The following is a 22,477-nucleotide window of genomic DNA, read 5'->3' as shown; positions in this document are numbered from 1 at the left end:
GAGGGTCTGCATATCACTTAACTGCAGCACAAAGCCCTGCAGTTTACTTAAGGTGCTGATGGAGGTAGGTTTACTTTTATGATGGACAGATGAGCCCTGCAAGTCTTGCCGTGGTCACTTAAAGCATCATCACACCCACCAGTACCCTGAGTGTTGCTCTGCCAGAATTAGGATGGCCTAACATAGCCATCAGAAGAGACCATGTGCCCATCCTTCAGCTGCTGCAGTTAGTGTCTGGCATTTTAGCTCAAAGCCACCTTCAGCAGCAGAGCAAAGGGCAGTAGCTTTGCGCTGGAGTAAAGGGCCGTGGGCATGAATTCCCTTTTGCCAGTTCCTCTCATCAGGAGTAATATGTGCGGGTGCTAACACTTCATATCAGCACAGCATTATTACTGAAGGATATTTCTGAAAGCGTTAAAAGACTGGTCTGTGCACTAGATCACCTCCAGTTTGGGGATATTTTCGCTTCTGATGGCTTTGCTCTGATGGCAGTGGCCTCTGGAATAAGAACAGAGCAGACAAGTCATAATTTACAGTACAGCAGCAAGGTCCAGCAGAGTACTCTCTAAAACACCTTAAAATGAAGCCAGCATAATGCAGAACACTGCAGCCAAGATTTCTGGGATCTCAGGGCCTGGTCTTAAAGCATGCTAACATGCATTTTGGGGGGATTTTTTTGATTGCATTAAACTTGTCTGAATTAATTGATTCTTTCTTCCTGCCAGGGAGGAGCTTTTGTCTGGAGACTGTAAAAATGTGCATGCTTTTCTGGAGATGGTCTTCCTAAATGTGCAATTAGAAAAATGCCTTCCTTTCCCTATTGATTTTAGGAGAAGAATGCACTTTCTGGTTTCCTTCCTTTTCCTTGATTGCTGCTTCTCCTTCACCATCTGCCCAACTGTCACCTTTCTGGGTTGGAAGTGCTACAGGATCTTCCCTTCAGACCTCATCTGCCTCATTTTTAAGCATTTGCTGAAGTGGTTCAAGCAGTCCTTGGCAAGAGATTACTCCCCGACCCATGTGACTTGGTGGATTTGTGGCACCTGTCTCTTGCTATTTCATCATGTGTTGCAAACTTTGTCATATGAGAGTGGAATCACTGGTGGGAAGTATGGGCTTCATTAATGAGTTCTGTTTCGCAGCTAATCCGTGTTTACTGATTGACGTGCATACGTATGTTAGTTTCACTTGTCCTGTCTTATATCACTGTTGCTATTTTCTGTCACACTTCTACCTTTTGCATTTTATGAGGAACGGATCCAGATGAACTAGGAGTTAGCTGTTGCTGAAAGAGGCAGAGAAACTGTCTCTCCCCTGCCCTGGCTGCATAGCACATTCTTACCACTTCCCTCTTGTGTCACTCAGTTGTTGATTATCAAGTATTATGTAACAAACAAACCAATTAATTTCATATTACTTGGATCTAAAATTAATCTCTGAGATTATCTCATTATAAGAACTTTTCTGTGAAGAAATGAGGAATTTGAGACAATTTCTTTCGTGTTTTGGGCTTCCTAGCATAGATAATACAGATCCACTAACTGGTTTTACACATCACAGAGTGGCAGAGGCTGAAGACCTCCCCTGGAGATCATCTAGTCCACCTCGCAGCTCAAGAGGAGGGTCAGCTTGAGCAGTTGGGTTTTGAGTATCTCCCATGGATGAAGACTCCACAACCCCTCTGAGTAAGCTGTGCCAGTGTTTGATCACCCTCACAGTAAATAAAGTTTTTTCTAATGTCTTAAAAAGAAGTGTTTTATTTCGTTTAAGGCATTTTTGTATGTTTAAGCTTATCTCAGACTTACAGATCTGTCTGCTTGTAAATTTTAAATGGTTGTATGTTTTCTCTGTGCTTAGATTTTTTTGTTCCTAAACATCCCAAGGTAAAATGAAGGAACTACAAATGCCACAACACACACAAGGACAGCTTCTGGATAAATGGGTTTGCTACTGTGTCATTTCACTGAGAGCTCTATTGAGAGAACAAAACCCCTGCAAAGATCTAAGCAAGTGTTTCATTTTAGATACTGAAAGCAATTCTCCAAAGTTTTGTTGTCCAAATAAAGACCAAGGGAGTGCAATATTTTGTTCATAAATATGTACAGTTAGTTTCCTGTAAGAAATCAGTACCTGTGTCTGGTCTTTACTTATTGAAAGCTAGAGTCCTGTTACAGCATTACTTATTGGAAGACCATTCCTGTATCAATCATAGAATCATAGAATGGTTTGGTTTGGAAAGGACCTTGAGATCATCTAGTTCCAACCCCCCTGCCATGGGCAGGGGCACCACGATTAAAGTCCATGATCTACAGGTGAGACTACTGTAGTTTTATCTGAATTTTCCTTTAAAATGGTCTGGGAGCTATAGTGTTAACAAATGACATCTGTCTGTTGAGTTGAGGGAAGGTAATGCAACTGATAGCACTTACTTTCATCCAGTGCTATTGTCTGGCAACCTGATAACTACAGGTAAAAATTCTTATTCCTGTATTTACATAGATATTAGTAGTCTCATTCCTGAACAATCTTTGCTTACTGGCTGTGGCTAATTATTCCTTGTCCTAGATCCAGAGGCCACCTCTGAATGAGGAACTGGAAAGAGTCAACACAGTTCCGAAATCCCATTTATGTAATGCTTTTCAAATCCTTTTGTTACGATATTCAGAAAATAAATAATTGATTTTTTTAATTACTATAGCTTCTATCTTTTATCATAATATTTTTGATTATTTTTTATTGTTTTGTGGGATGATTTGCTGTGAGAATAGCTGATTTCTTGCCTAATGTAGTTTTAATTTGCATGTAGCTAGCTTAATAGCCATGGTTTTTACAATCTGTGTTTTGATAGCACTGCGACAGTGCAACAGTGTAGGTTATATTTATGCCAGTTAACAAATCATATAGTGTTCTGTGACTGAAAACAGACTGAAACATGCCCAACCTGTTGTACTGCATTCATTCAGGTGACCTGCCCCAAAAGTTATTTGACACATCAGTAAAGAAGAAATACTGAAAGCAACTGGATCCAGTTTTTGTGATGTCTCTGCCAGCCTAGCCCCTCTGAACAAAAATTTTTTCTATTCTAAAAAAGAATTATTGGGCAGGATAAGAATTGTGTGTTATGGATGTATGAGTCAAATGTCTGTGCAAGGAGAGAGCAGTTGATGCCTCCCAATAGCAGATACAGAGAGACATCATGGGTGAGATAAGGTTTCTGCTCAGTAAGAAATTGTTAGGATGAGAGCTCAGCCATCAACACAAGAAAAAGGATGTATATGACAGAGAAGGTAGGGTGACTGTTATCTAACTGAAATACTAACAAACTTGATAGTGTTATGAAATAGGAGCTAAGAATGAGGTGGGATTGGGCATCTCAGAATTGTCATTAAAATGCTCTGAACCCAGAAGATGTTGTGGTTGGAGATTCTTTGCCTGTTTCTCTTGCCTTTCCTGGTAAGTTGTCTCAAAGAGGGGTTTCAGTAGAGTTTCAGCGTGCTGCTGGTTGAGGTTGGGCTCTGAAGGGATTGTGTTAGGAGATGTTAAGGTGCCACAGCCCCCAACAGGAGTCTCTATGGGTCCTTTAGAGCCAGAATTAGAGACAATGCCTCATATTCATATTCTGGAAGTCCTTAACAGACTTGTTTTCATAGCCAGGAATGAGCCTAGATTGTAATGTTAACTATCTCAGAATGTGGTTTTATTTTTTTTAACAAAAATTGTTATACCGAGGTAATCTTAACTGTCAAACTGGGGTGTGTATACTTTGCATTGTGCATTGTTTCCTTTTATGTACTGTTTGTCATTAACAGTCTTGGCATGACTGCTTCCCAGGTAGCAAATATATTCTGGCGTAATTAAAGCAGTTCCACTTCCTTTGCAGGCAAAACCTCAGAGATGGTATCTCTGGAGAGAGAGATTGGAACTGACGAGAACTTGCCAACTGCTATTTAACTGTTAGCCAGTATGCCAGGTGCCATCTTTCTGAATCACCATCCCTGACCACCTCTGCATTAACATTTACACTGGCCTGCTCTGGTCCATAGGTCATTACTCGGCAACTGTAAAAATTGAGTTATAAATAATTACTGAGTTTTTTCATATTTTTTTTAGCTCATTATATATGTTCACTAAAAAAGAAAAAAGGCATTGGAGAAAGCAGTTTTAAGACTTGTGCTTCATCTGTGTGAAAATCCATGAAACAATATAAATAATTCTTAACAAGGTAGCTAGCTGGCTTCCCTTAGCAAGGTATCCATATGGGATGCACTTCTGACGATATACCAAATTAGCTCTACTGCTGCAGCCAATGTTCATGGACATAAATTCATGGATGCTGAACCTGTTGCTGCCACTGTGTAAGCAGATTGTTTATCACAGAAGTTTTGGAGAGGCACAGAAGCTTACTTCTATAATTAAAGTTGTAGCATCTGCACAATAGTTATACACTTTAAACTGCTGTGCCTCAGCATCACCTCCCTCTATTGATCTTCAAACCCGCAGAAAGTGAAATTGAAAATACAAGCAGTTCATGCAAAAAAATCCATTAAGGCTTGTAAAGAGTACAGGATACTGCACGGTTTCTAATGCGAGGGCAGGACTACAATATTTTTTCCTATCTCACAGGAACGTTGTAAGAGGCATCTTAATATTGTGTGAGGGAAAGGGACATAAATCTATATGGGAAAAATAAAATTATGCATTAGCAGTTATCCTCTGCAGCAGGAAAGACATAGGTTGTAAAGTCTTTGGAAAGCCCTTCTGCCATGCCACCAAATCATTTAAATCACAGTGTATTCTTTGGGGAATATTAGAGCTGCAAAAACTAGCCTGGCTGTAACTTTGTGTAAGGGATAAATTAAACACAGCTGTTGACTGTTCGGAAAATAAAGGCCCAGTTTGCATTAACAAGGTTGAACTGGATGATTTTATTTCTTCTGGAAAAGCACTTGGATCCTTTTTTCCTATGTTTAAAAAAAAAAAGTATGTAATGTTTCAGGTGACTGCTGCATTCTATATTTGAGCCTTTATTCAAAAAAAAGATTCAGGGATAACATTCTAGTACAAATATTAGGGCTATACCTTGTTTATTTCCAGGACCAATATTATTAAATGGATTTGAAAGAGAGCCATCCAAAGATGGTTTTTACCAGTAACAGAAAAGCTTTCTTGAATGGAGTGCTTCTCATCGAGCATAATCCTACTGCATAAACAGAAGCTATTTAATGAGATGTCTGACCTTAAATCTAGCCATAACAGAAAGTTGGATTCCTCAGTTACTTTAATTTGATGACTGATTTTATTTATGATAAAGTCTTTTAGGAGTGAAATAGTAGAAAATGAGCCCAGGGAAGAGATTGGTCTGTACCCAGCCTCCCAGTCAGGGCTGGCTATGACAGTACTATGCTGCTGGGGAGGAAAGATTTTTGGGGTGTGCAAGGGCAGTGAAATGACACTGCTGACAGTCTGGTGCAGAGCAGCCGGGACCCCTTCCTGGGGCCACAGGGCATGTGGTGGCCCCACCAGACTATGGGGGGCTGGGACTACCTGTGCAAGCTACTGATCCTAGACTGGCTCCTTCAGTGGCATTGCAGTGCTTTCCACTTCCTCGTCTTGTACTATGCTGTGTACACCTAGGAATTGCAGCAGGGAGTTTAGTTCCTTGGGCATAGTTGGGGGAAAACAGGTTTATTGTGGCAAGGTGGTGTCATGCTACACAGGGGGTAGGAGCCCCGGAATGCTGACTGCTCTTCGAAGGCCTCATGGAAGTCTCCTCCCCAGCCTGCCCAGATACGGCGGGTCAGTGGGCAAGTGATGCTCAGCCACTGCCCTCCTGCACAGATGGGGATCAGTGCAGGCCAGTCAAGGGTGGGAAAGATCAGGCTCTGAGTGGGCAAACAAATCCATGTCCTGCACCACTTCTGAGAGGGGATCCTCCTCTTCCCCATTGTTTTCTTTGCCTTTCAAAGTGTTGATGTATCATTTCTGATATCTTGTACTAAGCCCCACATAGTGTCTATAGGTGTGGAGAACACTTTTGAAAGGAATGAAGTGGTTTATGGTTAGCAATGCTACCTTGTCCACAGGTACAGCCAATTCCTGTATAAGAAGGGGGGCAGAGCTGAGGAAATAGTGAAGCTGAGCAGGGGTGGGCAGGCTGGGTGATGTGACTGCATGCTTTAGGAGTTACACCTCTTTATGGTTCAGTTACTGAATCGCGCCTCTGTTTCTCTGTTAGGAGGCAGGAGTCTACTTCTATGAGGGATTTGCATCAGGAAACAAGTGCCATACTATAGCTACCATATCTGGGGAGAACTTTCCAGGCAGGCTAGTGGGAGAGGTATGATTAAAACCCTAGTGTGCTTTATATCAGTTCCTCTCCTTTTGTATGATGCTGCTCATACCAAAGTCAGTCGGAGAACTCACCTATTTAAATGCTGCTTTCATTGATATGTGTGGCATTCATTTGTGTCGTGTTGATCTGCCTTTTATTTTTTGCCCAGGGGCCACCCAGCTGCTGGCTGGTGGACATCCTCAGGTGCAGGAAGCAGACAGCACCTGAGTCTAAAGGAGCTTCTGACAGTCCAGCAGTTTCGTGGTCAGTCTGGACAGCGCCATAAAGCTGGGGTCAGGTCATGAGCAGAAAACATTGTCAAGCTTCCAGTCTTACTGAACAGCTCATGTTTTGTAGTTACTTCATGGGAGAAAAGAGCAGAGTGCGGGAAGGTGGTTCTGGCAATATCACCTATGATTTAGGGTTGTCAGGGGGTCTGAAGGCTGCCTGTGTATGAAGACTATTGGCACAAAGTCTGGGAATCAGGCAGAGCTTCAGGCATGTCCCGCCTTATGCAGAGCCAGAGAGCAGCCTGAGGGCTGTGACAAACCAGTCAGACTCAACTAAAAGTGGAACTATTTATGGGTGGTTGTCTGTTTTCTCTTGTGACTTGTGGATGTTGTCTCTTGTTCACCCAGGCTCTGAGCCCTATCAGTTTGCACTTAAATATAGCTTTCCCAGGTTTTCAAATCTGCTGTTTTCCCAGAGGAATGTCTGTTCCTGGCATGTAGCCCTCCTTGTCTTTTATTGTACTGAAAATCATCTCACTCACTGGCTGTTTGTAGCTTCTGGTAGATGACCAGCAGTTTAAAGGTTTCCGACCACCAGCCCCCTCCTCTCTACCTTCAGGTTGAGGGCATAGCAGTTTATTTCAGCCTACTTTTTCCGATGGCCTGTGCCTCCAGTTTCTTCATCACAGCCCTTGCCATGATCCTGAAATAATCTTGCCAAGTAGAGAGCGATGGAGGAGGTTTGCCTTCCCTGCATTCTGAGGCAGGTGGTACTGGGAATCACAGAAGCAAGTGCGTGCAGAAAGGGTGGTGTTGTGGCATGTGACGCCTACATGTACCCAGTTCTCATATATCTCATTGTCACGGACAATGCCTAAGCACATGTGCCAAAGCTGTCAAGATCAAGTGCTGGTTTTGCATATACTCTCCAACTTAGCCAAATACTGTACTTGCAGGGAAATTTTATCAACAAAACCCCAAAGGATTAGACTAAATAATATCCATAAGTGACATTTTAAATAGAGATGTACGGTATTTTGTTTAACTTCATAATTAGTAACTGATATAGGTACTATAAAACACAACTTTATTGCTTTTTTTTAACAAGAACTTAATTTTCCACCTCTGAAAAAACTTCATTCTGTATGATTCCACTCTCGAAGCAAGCCTTACACTTACATAATTTTTTGAATCATTCAAAACTGCAGTACATTTATGCGTTTGTTACTGCAAGTGTGCTGTGGCTAATGACTAATGGCTAATTCAGCTGTTGTCTCCTAAGTTCTGTTACTGTCACTTCAGGTCAGAGAGATCAAAGGTCTGGTATTTTAAGGGATTTGGCGCTTCCAGATAAAAACATTCTGCATTCCATGCATGTCCAATCTCTAAAGATAAGTAGGGAGGAATATGGTAAAACCCTGCTATCTCAGTGGAAAGGATAGTCAGAATGTAATTTGTATAATTACCTTGCATGGTAGTTTGCATTCATGAGCATACCTTTATTTTTCTTTCTAATTGTTATAAAGCCTTTTGTACTTATTTTTTGTACTGATTATATGAACATCTGATGCCTGCTGCTGTGAAAATTTTGTCACTGAAACAACTGCTTCTTGAGCACTTGAGTTCTTCAGGCAGAGTCCTATCAATGGTTATAGCTTTTGGGGATTTAAACTGAAGTTATTTTAGCATACGGTAACGTTACTTGATAGTTTCCTCTGGGAAACCCACCCACTGTGTTAACTGCAAGCAGCTATATGAAGAATGCTGTTCTCATGGCTCAAACACTTGTAATACTGTCCCACCCAAACTAACCTCAGTGCGAGAATGACTTCTAATCCGCAAATGAGATAAGCAATGGAATTATACGTTACTGTCCCTCTGATTTAAATCTACTTCTTCCAAACAAGTTAGTATTTAACTTTCTTTATTTTACTCTTAACAAAAATACAATCATATATTTATAAAAAAAGACAGGTATTCAGTCTGTTGTTGTACAGAAGAAACACATCACTGATTTGCTCTGAAGGGGTGGTGTAGAAGTCTGTTAGTGCAATCAAACAGAACATGAAGTGTTTAAGGATACATTTTTCTAAGTGAAGGAGAAAACTGGCTTACATTAGGTGAAACATTAATGGCAATTTCACTAAAATGAAATCTTCTTGGTGCTGCAGTTCTTTCTAGCTGCACTGTAATTTTAAGACTAGAAACCATCCTAGCAATTCATCCTAGCATGGTAGCAGGACTGTTTGTAAAAAGCATCGATTTCATCATGCATGTGCATGGATCACAAAATTCCAAAAGTGTCCCAAGTTAACCCATCATGATAATGAAGGATTTTTCAATTTTATGAGAATCTCTGGGTAATTTCTTCTGTAATGCTTTCCCCCCTCATTTCCATACTGCTGCTGCTAGCATTTTGTACCAGATGTTGTTCTGTCTGCATGAAAGCAACAGCCTCCTGATTTTTTTTGTGACTGAAATCTTGTCTACCTTTCCAAAGTGTACAGGTGGTCCAGTAAGATCAATTTCACGTTTCTTCAAATCTTGCTCCTTTTCTATCATTAGGCCATCCCCCCGACATTACTGTTACAGACACCTTTACATACTCTGTGCCCCAGATACTCCATTTTTGGTTTTGCTTGAATTCAGTGCTGTCCTTATGTGTGCCAGGTGTGGTTATTGCAGGTGTGAGACATGGATTCAGTGTTTATTCATTTGATATCTCCACCTCTTGGGGAGTCTGGCAGCATCTATACTTCTGTGGAAAATCTGTAGAAGTGGGGTCAGATAATATTACTGTGGGTTGCTGGCCCCATTGTCTATACATACATAAGCAGAGAGAGAGAAGGCCTGTTCCAGTTCAAAGAAGTAACAGGTATCTGCCTTCTTTGTAGAATTAGAGAGAAACCTGTGCATGGTAGGTAAGAAAAAGATGAGCTTGTTATCAGCTGGTAATATTGCTGTTCCTTTCCCCTCGCATATAGCAGCAACCAGATGGATGGAGGCAGTGGCCCTTTGCCTGTTTTCAAGGGAACTTTGCTCTGTCCTGGGCAGTCTAGGTGTTTGGCAGTTCTAGGTTGGTGTCTGAAGCTGCAGGTGGGATTCTGCTCTTTAAATGTAGCCCTTTGGTGCCACCTGAGATGCCTTGGGTGCCTATAGGTATCTCATCAGCCCCATATGTCACCACTTCTTGGGTGGCTAAATAGGACTGGATACCAATATGTATGTTACTAAATCATCTTCCTGTGTCTCAAAACAATGTGCAAAGACAAGAGCAGTTTGAGGTCACCACCGCTGTTGCCTAGATCCATTCAGCCATCTGCTTTTGGCTCTTGTTCTTATCATACTTATGCTATAGTACAAGTTTATGCTTGAGTAGATATACTGGTGGCCAAAAGGGGCAATGCTTGCCGAAGGGGGCAATGCTTTGATTGCCCTGGCATCCCACTGCTCCCCTTAGTGCTGAAGCAGCCTGCTTTGGAGTCAGCTCAACAGTGGTGCTGGAGGAACAGACCCAGTAGGAAGACTGAAGAGAACAAGGGAAGTGTCTGGTCAGCTGGCAGCTACCCTGTGGCTCAGCCCTGTCACAGAACTGCGTGGTTGGGCACCCGCTTGGCCCTGCAAATTGTCTTGTCTTTGGTTCTACACATCCAAAGTAATTGAGCCGTTCCAGAACAAAGCGGATCACAACTGCCACAAAAGGCAAATATCATCTGAAGATAAATCATGCACAGCCAAAGGAGCTGGGGCTGAGAAGTTAATTTCCGGGGAAGATTAAATGAATCAGAAAGCAGGCCCTTTTGAGTATGCATTGCAACATACATTCTTTGACAGAATTCTTCCCCTAAAGCCCCCTAGCAATCTGCAGACCTCCCCAGACTAAACCTAAGAGTTCCTGTAAATAAAGACGGGACAGGCTCTGGAGGAAATCTGGACCTCTGTGAAAAGCCCCTTTGTGCTAGTCTGCGAGGGCTAGACAGTTCTTAGGCAGCAGAACCATGGACAGGCACAACTCCTCCGGTAGTTTGTCTCTCCAATGGGACAGTGAGTGGCTGGTGCTGCTGGTGCCTCTGAGACCCCCACCCTGCAGCTGAGGGAGACTCGTAGTTACTAGAGCATCTGGCAAACGTAAAGCCTTACATAGTGCTTGGGTCTCGCTCTCCCTGACCGCTTTCTGCTTCTCCTGACGCAGGAAAGTGGATGGTTTCCAGCTGAAACAGTGAATGGAAAATTCCTGCTAAGGAAGAAAAAGTAGAGGCTTGACTTTGGTAAAGAGTCTAGTGATGGGCTGTGGCCAAACCGAGTAAGGCCAGGGCATGGGCTGATGCTGTCCCACTGTGCCCAGTACCTGTGAGGGATGCAGAGATGCTTCTGCTGCTGTCAGGCTGTGAGAGTGTGGAGTGAATCAAGGATCCTCACTGCTTTCTGCGGTTGTTCCCTTCTCACTGCACCAAGTGACGCTCAGGAAAAAAGCAGAGCTCAGCACTGAAACCAGGCTGGGCACTGTTAGTGTTTGGAGAGGAGGTCCTTTAAGGAGAATGCAGAGAGCATCTGAATTACTTCACCACCCACAGAAATACTCTACAAATAAAGTTGTGTCATGCGGGAATGGTGTAATCTTGAATGCGTATCGGGGAGAGCACCCAAAAATTAGTATTACATTAATTATTAATGACAGCTTTGGCTGAATTTGAAAGTATATCCTACAGGTGAAAAGCAGTCTTAGATTAACAGGGTTTCTGGATCAGCCCTAGGACTTGTAGGCTTCTTCAGGCATTGTTGAGAAGGTTTTGTTTTCTTCATATGTGGGTAATGTTTCTTTCCCGTTGCTAGTGTTACTGTGCCTCTGTTTATCGGTTGCTGTTCCTAAAAACAAATCCAGCCTTTGGCTTTCATGGGAAAAAGATGTGGAGCGGGGAAATAGAGGAAGGCCCTTTGGAAGATTTGTGGCATTTGACAATGTTACAAATGAGGCCAACAGATATTTTAAAAAGAGCTATTCAAGTGGCTTATTTCTGGCAGAAATGGAGGCATCCGAAGAAGCCCTTACCTGCTTTGTTCTGAGGCTTGGGATGTTCTGCCTGTTGTGTTTCTCTGCCACAGACTATCTTCTGCAGGTGCCAGTGGAAGGTTTCACAGTTTGTTTCAGTCTCGTGCTCTGAGATCTTCGTGCAGCTTTTCACTTTGCATCTTTATAAATAAATCAGTTTTCACAAATGAATCAGCTATTGTTTGAGGTAGGCAGAATATTTTAATGGCATCTAAGTTAAGAGTCGTGATCTTCAAATGTTTTGTTTTGGGTTTTTTGACCTGCTGTACTTACAATTCATGTCCAAGGAGGTATAAAGAAGAAATAGAACAAAAAGCCTCGCTGAGCTGTGGTTGTAACATGTATCCTTGATATCATTATTCATGACTGTTGGTGTAACCATAAGATGGAGGAGTCACGTTCTTTGGCAGCTGAGGTCTGGGCACTGCTGACTGAAATGGCCCAAAGCTTTTGCCTGACAAGAAATAATAAGTGGAGGTATGTAGCGGAGCACAGGGAAACGGCGAAATATTAGGATGTGAAGAGATGCTTATGTGCCCAGATCCTGCCCGTTTTTCAAGCTATACCAGCTGGTCATCTCAAAGCTGTTCCTTGCAGATCTTGCCACAACACTCCTGGAGGCAGACTCGCAGCACATCAACCTCTATATTTGTCAGTGTGGTGGGCTGTGGACATCTCATAACATACATCTCAGAGCCTGCTGTAACGCTCTTACCTACAATATCTTAGTAGTTCTCTCTGTTTTATTAAGAATGCACAATTGAGGATTTTCTGATCCTTTTTTTGGCAAAGACGACCCCTTTGGGCTCAGTCCCACACTGGGAGGCATCCAAGGTTTTGCTTTACTCTTTTTTTTTTTGGAGTGAGACCTCCAGGAGCAGTCATGCACCTCATTCCACACTCAAAATAGCAAAGTCCTTTCTGTGGAAAAGTAAACTCTCCCAGTTCCTGAGGAAAATAATGCTACTGAGCAGTACCGTGTGGGCTTCAGTACCACGCATATGACAGGGAGGACACGCTTCAAAATACAAAAGGAAGGATTTAAAGATTGCATAAGAAAAAGCTCACAAATGAGACAGATTAAACACAAGTAAAAGCATCTCCCCTGGCCAGTGCCACCAGCTTGGCTGAAGTCAGGTTGAGAGGCAGGGTTGGCTGCAGTAGGAGGGCAGAAGCCTTTACCCAGAGGTAAAGGACATAGGGGTGCCTGGGATTGCAGGGTCCCTGGCTCAAATGGGATGCCTGTGTTTCTATTGAATCCCACCCAGAGAGTCCAAGAAATGTGTGCCAGGGAGTTTAATACACACAAACACTTGAAACAAGCACAGTGATGAAGGGAGGGGGGTGAAGAGTGAGCCTACAGGGGTCTTTGCTGGGAACTGTGCTCCTGTGTTTGGTAACTTCCAAAGACATTTCCAACCCTCGTGTGCCATATACTCGCTGAAATCCGTTTTCTACTGCACTCCCCTTCTTCACATCTCTTGTCAGGACTGGTTTTGATCTGATGCTGACAGAATGTTGCTAGCTGGTGATTGCTACTTCAGGGCAAGGACAGATGATTTTATATTTCATAGTGAATGTTTTGCAGGATGTGCTAAAATTAAGTTTCAGTCCCAGCTAGCTTTCCAAATCATACAGTTTGGTTTGCTGTTGTCTTTTTATTCATGTTCACAGCATCGATTTAAACTCTGAATTTGCCAGAGCTTGGATACATTTGTTTTTTAAATATACATTGGTCCTTTTGACAGTAGTTACAGCATTTGTCAGATCATATTCACAGAGTTCTAAAACATACCTTCTGTCCTGGGCCAGACACAAGCTGTACGGTTGAGGGACTTAACTACTCTGCATTTACATACTGCCGAGCTCAATGGCATTTGATCCTGACAGAGTGAGCCTTTTGGTACCTCTGTGCTATAAATAATACTGTCGTCCTGTACCTGGTAAACGTTTTGAAGATAAGTCTGTAAGTGCTTGAAGCAGAAGTGGTGGGATATTATGTTACACATATGTTATAATGGCATAATATAGCCGATACTCTTAAGAAGATTCTTGCTCTCAGATGGTTGGAAATTTCAGTGGAAATGCTAGCAAGGCTTTATTTTCTGAAATGCAAAGTCCATGTATGAGTTCTTTCCCAGCAAGGACAAACTCCAGCACTGCTCCCTTTTCAAAAGCTTGGCCTCTGTGGGTCACTTCCAGTTAGATACATCAGTGATTTATTAAGGGTTTCGTTGCACCCTCATTTTCTTCTGACAGTAACTCCAAAAAAGGATTTTTTTTAGAGTAGGAAAATTGTTTCAATCATCTTTTCATTCAGTTTTGTGGTCTCTTTCTTCATTTCAGTGATTAAGGACTTGGCAGGGCTGGACTTCTTTTTTGGTTTGGAAGATAGCTTTGGAACATCCCAAAATAAATGATGTCCAAAAGTTTCCTCTTTGTCTGCTGTGATTTCAAAGCAATTTTCATGGCTCAGTTCAGGACTGCCTAATAGAAGAAAATGGAGCAATAATTACTGCCTGCAGAGCTTCTAGCACAGCAGTTATTCAACTAGCTGAAAAATAATATAAGGAACTGGCAAATGTCTCTTAGAAAATTTCTCGTTCCCTGAAGAATTGTGTACTTTGAACCAAACACTTTTCCTTGAACTGGGCAGGTAATTCCCGTGGCAGTCAGGAGTCAGCCACGGCTCCAGCGTGCCTGGTGTAGGATAAGCAAGGACACCATTTGCAGTTCCGCCTGTCGTAGGTGTGAAGCTCACCTGTGTCAACACTGCCCAGTGTGCTGGGTGTCATTGCTCTCCATCGCTTCTGGAGATCTTATCCATGTGCTCCTTTCAAACACTCCCAGTGACTAAAACAAAATATCAGAGTGCTTGTCCCTCTGGGAAACCCGCAGTGCTCACTAGGTCCAGACCTCAAGCTTGTCCCTGGCTGCACAAAGCAGAGGGCTGCACACACAGGGGAGATGTCACAGGAGGCACCCCAGCACATCGCAGGCCAGCCGGTGGCACAGGGAACAGCGCGGCTGGGCAAAGCAGCTGATCTCTGCCCCTGGCGCAGCCCCGCTACTGCCCGCTCCAGGAAGAACTCAGGAAGGGAATGAGGAGCTTCGGTCAAGATTATTTAAACCATTAGCTGATACAGCTTTGACAGTGCTTTGTGATAACTGACTTCATCAGGATGAATTTTCATGAAATGAGCATGAAAATGTGGAGTGGCGCAGAGTGAGATGCCCTAGGCAGCACAGAGATCTACAAATGGGCCACAGATGCCACAGCTTGCAGAGCATCTCCTTCAGCCACAGAAAACCAGACACCGCAAAACTAACTCATAACTGAAGTGTTTGGTGGGTATAAAACTTGGTAATTGATTCTGTATTCTAATAAGAGATATTCATTTGCTCAGAATTTAAAATGTAAATACACATAAGGTTCATATCTAATGTTATCACGGTGACTTTATTTGTTTTAGTTAAAAGCCAAAATCCTTGTCATTTCAGGGAAATAAAACCCCACTTAGTATTAATTAAAAGTTATTTAGGATTTCAGCATATAAAAAACTCTACATGTTTTGTAAATCAGGAGGCTAATGGTAACCTTGTAAGCCTAGTGGGGCTTCCTAGAGGGTCTAAGGGCATGCTTGTGGTGGCAGGTATGGCAAAACCTGGTCAAGCCTTCTCCTGGCCGTAGGCTATCCATCTGTGGCTGGAAGCTGAACGTGTGAGGGTTTGCTCAGGGCAGAGAGTGTGCTGCTATGCAGCTTCTGGATTGCAGCTGTCTGGCAGCTGGAGGGATCAATGCCGAGGCACTTCAAGCCTCGCTCCTGTCTCAGCCTTGGTTACCACCAATGTCCAAGTGTGATCTGGGGAGGCAAAAACCACAGGCTGCCAAGTCTAGTCTATGGGGGAGTTTAATCAGGTGGAAGGTGTTTACTGGGTGGGAAAATGGGACAGGCCATTCATAGCACAGGTTTCTGCCGGTGCTTTTGGTGTCCCAGGGGGTGCCGTTATCCCAGTAAAGATGTTAATGAATGGTGTTTTCCAGCAGAGAGAGATTTTATTAACACTTGTGCGATCTTGTATGTAAAACCTTGAATTCTACTCCTAATTAGGGAACTTCTTAAGGGGTCAAATACAAAGCAACCACATTGATCATTTAACAAGAAATGGCAAAGAAACAGTGACATGTACCTAATTGATCTAAAGTGAGGCAAATAAATGTAAAATATAATGATGGTTTGTGAAAAATTGTGGATTTTTTTTTTTATTTGTTTGTTTTTAATTTCTCATTTGGTTTGTATTCATTCCATATTGGGAGCATTCACAGAGTACTAAGGAGATACTTTTAATTTTAGTAAGAAAAAGCTGCATCTTCTACCACTGCCTACCCTTAAAATGAAAAGACTTACAAAGAAACACCCTTTCAACTGGGAACTATTTTTACAGAGTAGTGAGCACTCTCATTTTTCAAGTGTTTCCAAATTGCCTTTGTCTAATTATTACATTATTTCACCCAATAAATAATGTCCATATGATGGAAGATGTTATTTTTTTCCCTACTGTAGAGAGTGAACCAAGTTACTAAAACCAGGCATGTTATCCAAATTTATATGTTGTGTTAGCACAGGAATCCTGTTCCCTCTTCTAACCACTAACTGACAAACTTGCTGATAAAGTATACTTATTCTATAATTGTACAAGCATTAGGTATTTATGTGTCTAGCCACAACCCTATGCCGATGTATAGCATAGGCTTTTCAAAGGAGAATGGAACAGCACTGAAAAAAATTGCCATGAGTGAAAGAAAGAAACAGAAAGACTAAAATAAACAGAAACAGAAAACAACTTGTGCTAGGAGTGACTTTGACTAGCAACTTACACCTGCCCTTGCAAAGGATTGCCTCATGGTGTTGGCCAGAGGTCCCTGTCTTCAGAGGTATTTCTGTTGTTGATGGTTTTCTTTCTTCCAATCGTCAGCTGCAGTTAAGAGAGTTATGTTGAGAGGGTAAATTGATTAGTATTATTGCTCATTAATGCACTCTTATTTAATGTACTTTTAGAGGTTATATTCTTCAGAATGATGCTAAATTATGGTGGCTTCAATTAATGTTGCTGCAGCCAAAGGGATGTCAGCATTTCTATTAATACAGTTCAATTTTCTGGGTTTTTATAATGAAGCTATAAAAAACCACTGAAACTTAAGATACATGGTTCCCGTGTATTTTATGCACACAATATTCACTTGATTCTCATCTAATCAATAGATATATCAAATTTAATGAGAAAAAAAAAAGAGTGGAAGCAATTTACTGAAGATACAGATCCCAACTTGTAGAAATAGAGGTACACTAAGGGGAATACACTGCTTTCTCTTTTGGTTAAACAGAAAGAAAAGGACAGAGAATGGTGATGCAGGGGCAGTCAGGTGGACCTGTGGCAGTGCAGGAGATGGGCATTTTGCTTGGACGGCATCTTGCACCCCAGGTCGCATGTTTATCATGATTGCCCCAGTCTGTCCCTCTTGTTTTCTGCACCTGGTGGCCCTTAATTCTGTGTGGCAAAACAGCCTTGAGTTTCTTAGGATGTGTTACAGTCCCTGCCACAACAGGGCTCTAACTCTTGGGGAAGCTCGGAAGGAGCATACACAGAAATGCAGCTGAGCTTGGAACAAAAATAAGCAATCTAACATTAAAATCACATCCCAGCCTAAGGAGTTGAGGGTAGAAAATGCTCTCTCTCTGTGTGTGTGTGTGTGTCCCTTTAAAAATTGTGCTAGGGCTGATTTTGAGTATTTTTGTATCAAGTAATTAGTTGAACAACAAAGATAACTCTAAAGCATTTAGATTTCAGCAAAAGAAAGGAAAATGAACAAGCTAACTATGTCTGCCTAGTGTACTGAAGTCTTTCAAAGGTACTGACAAAGTTGTTGTAGATAAACCTGACCCAAGCTTTTAGAGAAATGTAGTCTTTTTCCTCACAAGAGGAACATACAGAGAGAATGTTTATTTAATATGTCTTCTTCTGTATTTTCTCCTCGGATTAGAGAGAATGAAAATAGTAAGGGGCTTGCACTAACTGGTTAGTGCAGCATATCAGCACCAAAGCACCAAGGAGCTGTTACTTGAATTCAGATGGAATTTCTGCAGAAAAAACCCATGTGTCTGCTGAGTAACAGCCTGCCTGACCTGTTAACTGAGAGTAACAACACGATGTGCTATACAGAAAGGGGCAATAAAGATACTCTACAAAGTAATCCATTTGGTATCTCATGTCTTCTTGAATATGGAATGGTTTTCTGAAATCATGACAAAACATTGATGAATGGTCACATGCATTATTATAGCAGTCAATCTCAAGATAGAGAGATACATGAAATTCCTAGTCATAGCGTAATCCTATCAATTATGAGTGCATTCTAAAAACAGAAATGCTAAGAACAAAGAAAAGACGAGGAGACAAGGTAAGGTGAGCTCAGAGCCTTACAACTGCATTGTTTTCATGTACTAAGGAATAAAGTATTTATTTACTTTGGTCAAAGGTCAAGGGCTCTGCATCTACTCAGTCCATTTCTTCACTGCTTCTTTTTCTCTATTCCCCTTGTCCTTCCTTTCTTAACATTATCTAAGGGGTTCATGGACTTTTCCTTTCTTTTCCTAATTTATTCTGCATTATACAGAAAGGTAAAGTGTGCCCCACATTCCACATGACATTAATGGTCTGCAGCAACTAAGACATTTGTAGATTAATGTAGGTTTTAGAAGTACAACCAGGTGGGGACTTTGTTGTTTGACTTTAAAATTGTGCTAGTCATTATTTTCTCATTCTGCCAATCACTGGAATACAAAATTAGAGAGACCTAAAGCATACACATGCACAGAATATTGAAGAGTAGGGTGGGTTTTTTTCCTCTGATGGATTTGTGCCTAAAGACCCAGATATAAAAATTATAGCTTTTGCACTGAGAAGCCTACAGTCTAAATAACTAACTCAGACTTTGATCAGCAGCTGAGTGAGGACGGCTCTGGAGAGAGGCATGTTTGAAACACACCAGGAAAAGAATTCCCCTGCTTCCCTGAGGTAGTGTGCAGTCTTGTTATTCTATCACTCTTCTGCTGGCGCTCCACAGTTCAAAGAAGATAATGATGCTACTTCTGTCTAAAACAGGAAAAAAAAAAAAAAAGATAAAGAGGAAAAAAGGAAAAAAGAGAAAAAAGGAAACGCTATCAGGTTAAACTGAAATGTGTTTCTTTTTGAGAAATAATTCTTAGGTGCTTTCATAGCAAGATTATAAAATCGGGACCTTGGGCTTACACAGGGAGATTTGAAACGGGATATACCAGCTCTCTGCTCCTGCTTATCAGCTTGACTGCAGCTTTTAGCGATCAAAGTTATTGCTACCCGATAGCAGTCTTGTGTAACCTCTGAAATGACTAATCCTCTCAGTACAGCTTACAAAAAAGAGGGCTTTCTTCCACTTAGCATTTCCTTGCATTAGGCAAGGCAATGTGGTGCTTTGGGATCCCCAGGCCCTGCACTCCCGCAAGATACCCAGCAGTGAGAAATGACGATTTTTGTCCGAGACAACTCTTGAGCGGCACGGGGTTACATGGGTCAGCATGTCTCTTGTCCTGTTCATGGAAGACCTGTATAAAAGCAGCTAGGTTACATTTGGATTCTGGGCTTCCTGCATTACGGTGTTTTTTTGCTGACTGGGCATTGAAAATCCAGCATGCAGAGGGAATGTGCGGGCAGTGAAGCATGTTCAGCCAAGAGCAGCAAGTCAGAAGGCAATGAATTGTGCTCCTCTAACCACAAATGCTGTGTTCATAGTACAGGTGTCAGTATAATGTAAACAAAAAGGCACAAACATAGACCACACCTTTCCAACAAAACCAGCCTACCACTCAGGACTAGCTTACGCTAATGGGTATTGATACTGGTGGTTTCATAGAATGATTTGGATTGGAAGGCACCTTCAAAGGCCATCTAATCCACCACCCTCTGCAGTGAGCAGGGACATCTGCAACTAGATCAGGTTGCTCCAAGTCCCATCCAACCTGACCTTGAACTTCCAGGAATGGGGCATCTCTCTGGGCAACCTGTTCCAGTGTTTCAGCACTGTCATGGTGAAAAATATCTTCCTTGTATCTAGCCTGAATCTAGCCTCCTTTGGTTTAAAACCATGAGCCCTTGTCCTATCACTATAGTCCCCATTCAGAAGTCTGTCCCCATTTTTCTTGTAAGCCCCCTTTAGATACTAGAAGGCTGCTGTAAGGTCTCCCTGGAGCTTTCTCCAGGCTGAACAAGCCCAACTCTCTCAGCCTCTCTTCATAGGACAGGTTTGGTGGTGTTCATCATCCATGATCTAAGATTCTCAACAGATCCACATCTTCAGTCACCACACCACATTGGTTGCTTTATTATCATCTCTTTACAAGTCAGAACCATTAATGACATCATGCAGGGGTTTGAATTAAGCAGATCAAAGATGAATTAACTAATTTGTACTGAATCACCCAGGAAATCTATTGAATGACCAGAACAAGGCATCTTCATCTTCGGGGCTTCTCTGAAATGCAAAAATGTATTGCACTATCTGCGAAGCCTTCCATCCTGGGATGCAGAACAGTCCCTGTTACACATGTACTGCACAGATTAAAGTTGAGGAAAAAATGTTAAATGCAGTTAGAATTATGATAATAATAATTTAAAGGTAGCTCGTTTTGTTTCTTTGAGGAATGTCTTTTTCCCTTGGGGGAAATAGTGAAGTATGGGTAAATATCAAAGTTTGCTTGGTTTGAAATACACATAATTGTTGTTTATTATTATTGTTTGTAATATCTTGTAAACTCACGAGTTGTATACTGGAAAAAATACTTTTGAAAACAAATCTTCCTCATTTCATTGCTACCAACTTCTGTTTACCTGGAGATGCAAAATAAGTATGTTGCCAAGCCTGGGCTCTCTTCTTTCTTCTAGCTAATAAATTCTGTACCTTCTTTTCTGCAGACTGCTGGCCAGTATCTGATTTTGTTATTAGGGCAGTGAGGCACTCAATGCTGGCAATGCACCTAACCTTGGAAGCATTTTGGGCTGGACTGCTGAGGCCTGGCAGGTAACACTGAGGAATTACTGAGATGCGGTGTCTCTCTGGTAGCCCAGAAACTTCGGACTGATGCTACCACGATAAATACAGGCCACGTGCTCAGAAGCCTTACAGTGCAGGTGAGCACAGACTACTTGCCTGTTCATTCCCAGATTGCAAATGCAGCAATAAATTAATTAGTGTGAGCTAAATATTTTACTAATGTGCGTGTCTGTTCATACACAGAAACTGACGAGACACCCAGCACAGCACACTTTTACTGACCCATGCCTTTCTACCCTTTCCTGGCTGGAAGTCCCTGGGGCTGGGGGCCATCAGTGACCCCCTGGGATGGGGTTGGGACACCCGGTCAAAGCAGGAGAGTTTTGGGAGAGCTATTTCCTGCTGTTAATCACAGAATAGTTTGGGTTGGAAGGGACCTTAAATATTACCCAGTTCCAATCCCCTGCCATGGCAGGGACTAGACCAGGTTGCTCAAAGCCCCATCCAGCCTGGCCTTGAACATTGCCAGGGATGGGGCAGCCACAACTTCTCTGGGCAACCTCTTACAGTGCCTTACCGCTCTAAACCTCCTGAGCGCCCCCCACACCTCGTCACGCTCCCTTGTCGCGCCACTTCGGCGGTGCCCGCCCTGCCCTGCCCATCCCACCGTGCGCTTCACGCCGAAGCGCTGCGCGACCGCGCTTATGCGCGGGAGGAAAGGGAAGGAGAAGACAGGCGGAGCGCACAGGTGAGGCGGGGAGAGCCCGAGGGGAGGAGCGCAGCACAGCAGAGCGGACCGGAGCCCCACTCACCGCCCCGGGCGGCTCTACCGCTCTCCCCGGCGCGGCCCCGCCTCGCTCCGCCCTCTCTGCCCCGTCCCGCCCCGTCCCGGCCGGGGCCTCCCGCCCCCTCGGCGAAGGGGCCGCGCGGCGCTGGCCCGGCTGACAAAGGGGAAGCCGGGGCCCAGGGCGGGGCCGGGCCGGGAGGGGCGGGGAACGGGCAGGAGGAGGAGGAGGAGGACGGAGAGAGAGGAGGGGCAGCGGCTCGCACGGAAAGTTGTGGGTCCGCCAGCGCAGCGGGAGCCGCCGCCGGGGGACGGGGCGCGGGGAGGAGCCGGGCCGTGAGGAAGCGGGGCCGCCTCCCGCCGCCGTGTCCGAGGGGTGAGTGGCGGCGGCGGGGGTTGCTGCCGGCGGTGCCCCAGCGTCTCTGGGAGCAGGGAGGGGCGTGGGGGGAAAGTTTGTTCCCCAACTCCGAGCCCGTAAAGGGGGTGCTGGGGCGCAACGCCCGCGCTGGGCGCACCTGCGGGCGGGGCGGAGCGGAGCGGAGCGAGGCGGGGGTGCTGGGGCGGGACCGAGCGGCTGAGGGGAGCCGTGGCGAGGGGCGGCTCCGCCGCGGGGGTGCCGGGGGCCGCACACTCCGCGGGTTCGGAGGTGCCAGTGCGCCCGGGTCAGAATCCCCGCCGGGGGAGCGGGGACGGCGGCTCGGCCGGGCGGGCGGGCGGGGAGCTGCGGGGCTGTGTGCGGAGCCCGTCCCGCGGGTCGGCTGCCCCCGCCCTGCACGGGGCTTCGTGGCTTCTCCCCCGCACGTGTCTCTGGCGCCCCGGGCCGGCCGGAGGGGCGCGGCGGCCCCTCGCCCCCCGGCAGCAGCGAGGCTGCCCGGCTTTGCCACCCGCCTCAAGCGGGGATGTCGCGCTTGGTGCCAGCTGGGTGGCGGGTGGTGAGGGCGTCGCCTCCGGGGCTGTGTCCTGCCCTATTGGGGTGTGCGGGTGGGCGCGGGGC

General features: G+C 44.1%; 1 protein-coding gene across 2 annotated transcripts in view; it reads left to right on the top strand.

Moving 5' to 3' along the window:
* Positions 1–12,193: 12,193 nt before the first annotated feature.
* The window catches only part of UTRN (utrophin), a 374,126-nt gene continuing 363,842 nt past the window's right edge, over positions 12,194–22,477 (top strand). Inside the window, exons 1-2 of one of the 2 annotated variants that reach the window (XM_030500119.1) lie at positions 12,194–13,007; positions 20,621–20,836. The gene's annotated coding sequence lies outside the window, so the exon portion shown is untranslated. Of the gene's footprint in view, positions 13,008–20,620; positions 20,837–21,792; positions 21,860–22,477 lie in introns of those variants that run through there. The other variant, XM_030500120.1, reaches the window with a different exon arrangement.

Source organism: Strigops habroptila, chromosome 10, assembly GCF_004027225.2.
Source record: "Strigops habroptila isolate Jane chromosome 10, bStrHab1.2.pri, whole genome shotgun sequence".
Lineage (NCBI taxonomy): Eukaryota > Metazoa > Chordata > Aves > Psittaciformes > Psittacidae > Strigops > Strigops habroptila.
The sequence above is the reverse complement of the archived record's forward strand: the minus strand, read 5'-3'. Positions and strand labels throughout refer to the sequence as shown.